The sequence below is a fragment of the Lissotriton vulgaris genome, chromosome 10 (assembly GCF_964263255.1).
Source record: "Lissotriton vulgaris chromosome 10, aLisVul1.2, whole genome shotgun sequence".
Classification (NCBI taxonomy): domain Eukaryota; kingdom Metazoa; phylum Chordata; class Amphibia; order Caudata; family Salamandridae; genus Lissotriton; species Lissotriton vulgaris.
Genome location: NC_141698.1, coordinates 332,429,243 through 332,438,452, shown reverse-complemented (window position 1 = coordinate 332,438,452; position 9,210 = coordinate 332,429,243). Strand labels below are relative to the sequence as shown.

General features: G+C 40.4%; 1 long non-coding RNA gene across 1 annotated transcript; it reads right to left on the bottom strand.

Moving 5' to 3' along the window:
* Positions 1-409: 409 nt before the first annotated feature.
* LOC147685193 (uncharacterized) lies at positions 410-6,928 on the bottom strand. The gene is made up of 2 exons (XR_015300683.1): positions 6,594-6,928; positions 410-2,835 (listed from the first exon to the last, which is right to left on the bottom strand). It is a non-coding gene; the product is annotated as an uncharacterized LOC147685193 (long non-coding RNA).
* Positions 6,929-9,210: the final 2,282 nt, after the last annotated feature.

Below are 9,210 nucleotides of genomic sequence, written 5' to 3'. Positions count from 1 at the left end.
ATGTGATCACCACTCACCTGATTGGGATTACTCATCCATTCATGCGCCTAGCAAACACCTAGAAGTGCCATTTACCTTTAGTGAACAAGAATAGGGACTACACGCCAGTTAGTTATAAACTGGGGACATTTTATTATAGGATGGTGTACTAACTTAGTCCCTTGGTTGCAAGTCTCCTCTCTCCCTCACTATTACTTACCTGATCAGGGGTAGCATCTGTTCAAACAGCAATACTTACCAGGAAAGATTATTCTTACAATATGAGGACAAAGATATACACACTATGTGCTAGAGTTGTTCTCTGATTTAAGCGCTCCTACCCCCCTTTTTGATCCATCAGTGGCTCAACAGCAACTGGCTTGAAGCCAGGATAACTTTATCATAAAATAACTCAAGCACTGTAATTCACTAATTAATGGGGTCATTTATTATTAGTACAATATAAACCTTCACACAGATTTGACAAAGACTATAGGTAGAACACACCACTTGAAAGAGAAGGATTAAACATAACAGGAACACTCCACTGAAAAGGAAAAGATTAGAAAGTGTAAGTGTAACTAATTCAGACTACCTCACCTATTAGAAGGAAGATTTCTCTCTCTCTGCCTCTGGTGGGATTAGGGCTCTCTCTGTCTCTCCCTCCTTCACCACATCACCACGCCTCTGGTTCAGTTGCTCCAGCTGACAGCCTTCACTGCTTCCTCTCTCCTCATCTTCAGTAATCGTCTGCCTTCTTTCTCTATTCAAGAACTGCACTCTATTCTGCAGCTCCCAGCAGACATCCTCTCTCTCTCTGCAAGCTATTCGGAGCTCCAAGTTGTTCTGGGCTCCCAGCAGTCCTGTGCTCCAAGCTGGTCTGAGCACCACGCTGAACTGCGACTGAACTGAACTGCACACAAGCTGGAATGAACACTCCTCCTCTCCTGTAGCTCGCTAATATGGATGCTTGTCCTTTCATGGAAAGCTACGGCCAGTAACCTGCCGCCCACCAAATTCTTGTACCTCCCCGTACCAAGGACACGTTCCCAGCTGGCCAGCCTGAAGTTGTGTCTTCGGAGTGGGGAAAAATACATTCTTTCGATAAGGGCCAGCCTGAACCGGTTCTCTCCAAGCGAACAACAGCCTTAACTATAAACTTCGCCTTTGCCCTGAAAAGCCTCCCTGCTTCCATCAAGATGGAGTCTCTCTAGCTTTAGGCCTGAAAGGGGTGAAATGCTCCTTAGCTCTGTCAGAATACCTACATACACCATACCAATGTGTCTAATATGTCAAAGCCAATAGGCAATAGACAGGTTAAAGTCAAGAATAAAGGCATATTAAGCAGCTATCCTCTTCTAGGTCTGGAAAAAGGGCTTAAAAGGGCCAACACAGGCTAAGAATGCCTATACTAGATGCGAGCAAGAATAATGATCTATTATCACTGCTAAATAAAGCCAAAAACTCTGCCATTACACTCCACCCTTAGATCCTTATCATGCGAGCATCTTTATAAACAATAACATCCAAACAAACAAACATCAACACAATCTATCAACAAATCAAAACCTAAAAAACTCCCTAAAAACAATGACAACTCAAGAAAATTCCACCTGAAACTCAATTGTAGGAAATAGAAACCTAAAAACAAATCAAAGCACCCTTGACCCGAATGCTGAAACATATCTGAGATTGGATCTGATAACAACAGAAACTAACCAAAGCATCCTCAAACTAAATGTTCCTCAACTTCTAATGATAACTGGTGAAATCTAATGATGTAGGGACTTATGTGTTGAATGAAAACAGCAAGGGGCCTAAATGGACCTACTTCGGACAACTTAAGGCTAAATGAGGCCTACCTACAGTTGTGAACTTAAAAACTAAATGTGTTTCAACTTCTAATGAGAAAACAAGAAAGGGCCTAAATGAGCTCTACCTACTATAGGCAAGTTAAGCTAATGATGACTCATGAAACTATTGGTGTAGGTGCTAATATGTGAGATGAAAATAACAATAGGCCTAAATGAGGCCTACCTGCTGACATTAGTCAATTTAAGGTGAAATCTGAGAAATAAACATGACAAACTGTTGCAAGGTCTGGATAAACATTAACACATAATCATACTAAAAGACACAACACCCAGAACCATCTAAATTGTAAGGTAACCACCCTTTGATCAATTAAGGTGAAAATGCAAGAACAGTAAAAAACTACAACCCCAGTCTACAAGATTACTAGTGTAACATCAAGCTTAAATCACACAGTGGAGCACATGTGTGCGCCATCATTCAAAAAAGTCCTTCATTTGGAAAAACTATAATAGGTGACATATTTTTTTTTTAAAGTGGGGCCTGCTTGTACAAGGGATTATGAATCAAGTCCTTTTACAATCCTGTAACAAATAAAACATGTTTGGGTTTCATTTCTTTTTAAAAGTGGGGCCTGCTTGTACAAGGGATTATTCAATGTTCAAATTCTTTTATAATACTGTTACAAAGAAAACATTTTTTTTTTTCTTGTTCTTCAAAAGTGGGGCCTGCTTGTAGTGAAGTCAAAATTGCAGGCCAAGGAATTAAATAACTTAGTCACAATAGGTGACACGTTTTTTTTTTTGCTTTAAAAGTGGGGCCTGATTGTCCAAGGGATTATTTAATGTCCAAATTCTTCAGTGTAGGCCACCACCCTGCATCCTGGACACTTCCTCCAATGTGGCCATCCATCACCCGGTCTGGTCTGGTCTGGTCTGGTTCCATCATCCAAAACAATAAACTAAAATAATAACATGAAAATAAAAAGCTAAAACAAATAAAGGGAGTGGGCAGATGCACGCACGCACCCCAACTGCAGCAATCCTAGAAACCAGAGAAAAAGTATCATTATTCTTGTAAAATAAAATTTTCCATTTAAAAAGCACCCCGGGTGCCTTTCATTATTGAAAAGAAAATATCCTAATTAATTAAAAACATTCAAAATTTAACTTTTAGTAACATTGAGTGGGGCCTAACATACCCTAATCCTAACTAAGCCAGTCCCACCCTTCTGGGCAAGAGCCATGCTACAGTGTGAAAAAAAAGTGGAACACCGCCAAATGATGACAGCATCAGCAGGGCACTGCAAGCCTCCCATTATCCCTGGTCAGAGTCTGAAGGGCCAGGCCACCCCGCCCTTAAATAAACAAGCCGTGCGCGGAAGAAAATTGGATTGTAGCCCATCATAACACACTGGGACGTGATCGAAACTTGCAGAATGAAAAAAAAAGTTCGTCTGCGCAGACCAGCTGGGCTGCCAAGGTCAAAAAACAAATTCCTTTTGCCTGTTCTCATGGCCTGATTCTCAAACTAACGGAGGCTAATATTAATAAAAAAACAATTCTGTTACAGTGTATTGCCGATTAAAAAAGATCCAATTTTTTTTAAAAAGACGTTTGTCCAACTAATTAAACTAAAGGCAAGACATTTAAAGGGGAAACTACCTTTGGCATACAATATTATACATGTTGCATTTGAGAAACGAATTAACATGGTCCATTTGTCAAAGAGAAATAATTTGTAAAACAACATATACATTTCAACATTGTATTTAAGTTCACATTTATAAAAACATACATTTGGGAAAATAATAATGTCACGTTTTAACTTTTTTCATTCAAAAGCACATGGTTGCCTCACACTAATTAAAAGCACATGTTACCACGCACTGTCGGGCAAGATTTATTATTCTAAACCTATTATTATTGCAACCATCACATTCCTGTCTAGATGGAAACCCCTCACAGAAATAATTAATGAAAACAGCTCGTAGCGTGCACTCTAACGGGCTATCTTTTTAACATTTCACTCATTTTAAAAGAACACAGCTTTCTCCGTAAGGTTGATTTATAACCACATCAATTCCAAGATGAACCCACACAAATTCGTAGACGCATTTCAAAAGGAATGTGAAATGAACAGAACCCTCCTCAAAACACAAGATGTTACCTTTCCGTCAAGAAACTGACAAAGCACGTAGGCTGACCAAGGAACCAAAAAAAAAAGTCAAAATCAAACCATCAAAAATCCTTAAAATAATTCACTGACTTTTATAGTCAGGTCAGATAACCATGCATGTTGACAGCATGTAAAAAATAAAGGCTGCCATCTCAATTCAAGATATTAACCCTTTGGCAGCTCAAATGGAAACATTTCCCAACGTCCATTTTTACATGGGAAAATCATTAGCACATTTCTTCACGTTTACAAATGACACGTACATATTTTCAAAAACGTTATCCCCAAGCACCCGAGAAAGATCCAGCTCTCTCCTGCCAAACGTAATGAGAACATGCCCTGTCCAAGCCATGACCACATGGCGCTATTCACAAGCCATATTTACAAGACAAGCCTTTCACAAACAACATTTCCAAGGCGCAATGCACAAGGAACACAACTGATTAACAAAAGAACATGCACCTCACAAACCACATTAATATGGCGCTATTCTAAAGCCATATTTACAAGACAGTAAACAAACTCAAAAAACGACACGCTTGTCACAAGGAATATATTCAAAGCACCATTCACAAGCAACACGACAGATCAACATGAGAACATGCACCTCATAAGGCACAATAATATGGCGCTATTCTAAAGCCATATTTACAAGACAAGAAACAAACTCAAAAAACGACACGCTTTTCACAAGGAATATATCCAAAGCACCATTCACAAGCAACACAGCAGATCAACATGAGAACATGCACCTCATAAGGCACATTAGAATGGCGCTATTTACAAGTCATATTTACAAGGAGCTATATTCTAAAAACTCCACAGATCATATTAAAATGAACACATTTCACATTGCACAGCATAAGCAGATGCAGCAAGCAATTTAATGGGCAATTTAAAAGCACTTTTACACACATTTATACAATTGGACCATCACAAAGATGTAACTGACTTCCTCATGTAATGCCATCCTTCAACTCTGACAGTTTAAACACCAAGATGAAAACCATTCCTTCCACCCTGAATAAACCAAATGCCATGATGTAATACAATCTCCTCACGCTGCAACTGTTCAAGCCCATAGGTCTAACAGGCTACATAAACTGCAACATTACGCCAGATGGAACTAGCGTTCAGGGCATTCCCTCAGAACACATGGCCAGGCACACAGGCTTCGTAAACTGTCCGACTACGCCAAAATGTAATTGGCGTTCATGGCACTCACTAACAACACATGGGAACCTCTCTAAACACATGGCCAGGCACACAGAGTTCGTAAACTGTCCGACTACGCCAAAATGTAATTGGCGTTCATGGCACTCACTAACAACACATGGGAACCTCTCTAAACACATGGCCAGGCACACAGAGTTCGTAAACTGTCCGACTACGCCAAAATGTAATGGCTGGATTTTCTGTTTAGATGGGATCAGCCCCCAGGGGCCCCTGTGACCCAGCCAAAACGTACTCACCTTCCGTCCTCAGGGCTCCTCCATATCCAGGCACCTGGTACCTACCTGAGGATAGGGAACTCGCAATATACAAGCTCATATTATCAAAAACACCACTAAATCTATAGGGATACTAAGAATACTCACTGATTACTAGGGATATCCATACCCTACACTACACTTATTCACATCAGTTGGTCTCGCGGCCACCCTGACCCAGACCGTTCTACCCTAGGGCAGATCTGACACACAATCTGGTGCGTCTACACACGGGCCTGCAGAACCCAATGCTCCCTTTTCCAAACCGTTCGCGATCCTGCGAAACTTACACGGTGATCTCCCTCTCACCGCTCTCATTAATCTTATACCACAATCCGGTGGCTTTAGACACTGGTTTGACCCTCCAGTGCTCTCATTAACGCCGCATGTCAAACGACGACCACATTCCTATGAACACCTATACATATATATATATATTGGGATATTATCTCAGCTGTCTACTCGGGATGAAACTACAATAATAACTTTAGATGTGGGTCCAGATTATTGTGTATTACCGGCTCTTGGCATCAAAGGTCCACTCACTCCCTATTTATGTGATCACCACTCACCTGATTGGGATTACTCATCCATTCATGCGCCTAGCAAACACCTAGAAGTGCCATTTACCTTTAGTGAACAAGAATAGGGACTACACGCCAGTTAGTTATAAACTGGGGACATTTTATTATAGGATGGTGTACTAACTTAGTCCCTTGGTTGCAAGTCTCCTCTCTCCCTCACTATTACTTACCTGATCAGGGGTAGCATCTGTTCAAACAGCAATACTTACCAGGAAAGATTATTCTTACAATATGAGGACAAAGATATACACACTATGTGCTAGAGTTGTTCTCTGATTTAAGCGCTCCTACCCCCCTTTTTGATCCATCAGTGGCTCAACAGCAACTGGCTTGAAGCCAGGATAACTTTATCATAAAATAACTCAAGCACTGTAATTCACTAATTAATGGGGTCATTTATTATTAGTACAATATAAACCTTCACACAGATTTGACAAAGACTATAGGTAGAACACACCACTTGAAAGAGAAGGATTAAACATAACAGGAACACTCCACTGAAAAGGAAAAGATTAGAAAGTGTAAGTGTAACTAATTCAGACTACCTCACCTATTAGAAGGAAGATTTCTCTCTCTCTGCCTCTGGTGGGATTAGGGCTCTCTCTGTCTCTCCCTCCTTCACCACATCACCACGCCTCTGGTTCAGTTGCTCCAGCTGACAGCCTTCACTGCTTCCTCTCTCCTCATCTTCAGTAATCGTCTGCCTTCTTTCTCTATTCAAGAACTGCACTCTATTCTGCAGCTCCCAGCAGACATCCTCTCTCTCTCTGCAAGCTATTCGGAGCTCCAAGTTGTTCTGGGCTCCCAGCAGTCCTGTGCTCCAAGCTGGTCTGAGCACCACGCTGAACTGCGACTGAACTGAACTGCACACAAGCTGGAATGAACACTCCTCCTCTCCTGTAGCTCGCTAATATGGATGCTTGTCCTTTCATGGAAAGCTACGGCCAGTAACCTGCCGCCCACCAAATTCTTGTACCTCCCCGTACCAAGGACACGTTCCCAGCTGGCCAGCCTGAAGTTGTGTCTTCGGAGTGGGGAAAAATACATTCTTTCGATAAGGGCCAGCCTGAACCGGTTCTCTCCAAGCGAACAACAGCCTTAACTATAAACTTCGCCTTTGCCCTGAAAAGCCTCCCTGCTTCCATCAAGATGGAGTCTCTCTAGCTTTAGGCCTGAAAGGGGTGAAATGCTCCTTAGCTCTGTCAGAATACCTACATACACCATACCAATGTGTCTAATATGTCAAAGCCAATAGGCAATAGACAGGTTAAAGTCAAGAATAAAGGCATATTAAGCAGCTATCCTCTTCTAGGTCTGGAAAAAGGGCTTAAAAGGGCCAACACAGGCTAAGAATGCCTATACTAGATGCGAGCAAGAATAATGATCTATTATCACTGCTAAATAAAGCCAAAAACTCTGCCATTACAGAAGGGTAGAGCAAGGAGCTTGTGAATCTGCCTCTGAGTTTGCAAGAAAAAGCACTCACCTCCCGACATCGAGTCAATGGGATGCAACAGTCTAGGTACGCAATATTGAGAACTTACAGCTATGCAGTGAGAGTGCATGGGATATAGTACTTTGTAAGAAAAACAGCATACAGACACCTCCTTACTGTGAAAGTTGATGAAATACATTATCCTTAGTGTACAAATAAATAAAGCAAACCTATACTTGTGCAGTTGTATGTACTATGCTAGTACTAACTCTATATACTATCTTTCAGATCCCTACACTGGAGGGTGCACTATGAACCAGCACGTGCTTGGACACACAACAAAGGTAAAAGGTAAGCTACGAAGATTTTTCCCAGTATGAACTGCTCCACCTATAACCTTCTCTCGCTTACGTTTTAATACTGTTTTTTTTCTCTCTCACTCTCTCTCACATTATTTCTCTTTTAAAGTTATGGACGGTGCTGTCCACTCTGCCGATATAAAAATCAAGGCTGAATGTATTACTCTCAAGTGTAGGACCAAAGCTCAGTTCAAGTTGTGAACTCTGTTGGTCAAAGTGTTTACACAAGATAAGGAGAGCGTCCTAGATACACAATGCCTCTCATTAAATGTGTTAGAAATAAAGGGCCTTATTTACAAGCCCCTTGCATCACTTTTCCATCACTTTTAACATGAGAAAACTAACGCAAAAGTGGTGCACGTGGCTTGTAAATAAGCCCCAAAGAATATTCTCTCATCTAATTCTATCTGATCTCTGAATAATACTGTAAATCTGAGGCAGTAAGCTCTTCCGTACAGACACTACTTGAACGCGGGCCAATAAGAGAGGTGGAATGTATCAAGCGCACTGCAGACGTGCAAATTAAAAAATATTGCCAAGTATTACCTTGACTTGGAATGTTTGACCTCATTTAGTCACATCGACCTAATTTTGAGCAGTTATTTTCATTTTTCATTTGCAGATTACCTACACTACTTCTATTGGAGTCCATATTACATTTTGTTTATTAAATTGTTTTGTTAAAGTTATGTTTCTAGTTATTCATTATATTGTTATCTTTAAGGTACGTTTCCACTTATTTATTGTTGTTTCAATAAAAGTTAATATAAAGAAGTATATACGTCTTCCTTTTCTGACAACATTTCACTATTATTTCTTGTGATGATAATACAGTTAGAAAACATTTAAAAATAGAAATGATATTTATAACTACAAGTATAATACTGAAGCTTACTCTTTACCAGCTCTTTACCATAGTCTATAGCTACGACTAACGGTTCCTATGGAAATCTTTTAGAACTCCAGCACAGTAACTGTTTCGATTAGCAACATAGTGTGGTGAACTTCTAATCTCTGTCACTTAAGTGTTCCATGAACTGTTACTTTGGTAACAGGCAGTAACCAGTTTGGGGGTAGGGTTGAAAGTTACTGGCTGTACAGAAAGCGTTATATTTACCCAGGATCCTTTACATGACAGAAAGGAAAGCAAAGTAAAACAGAACACTGTTTACCAGATTTACAACCCCCTTGAGCCACATTTGCGTCACTTTTCCCATCTTAAAAGTGACGCAATAGTAACTCAATGAACTTGTAAATCTGCCCCCATGCACATTATGAGCAAAAGAAGTACACAACTCATTAAATTCTTTATCGATCACAATTAGACAGTGTTGATTCACGATTCACAATGCACTTCAATAAATACTTCGTGC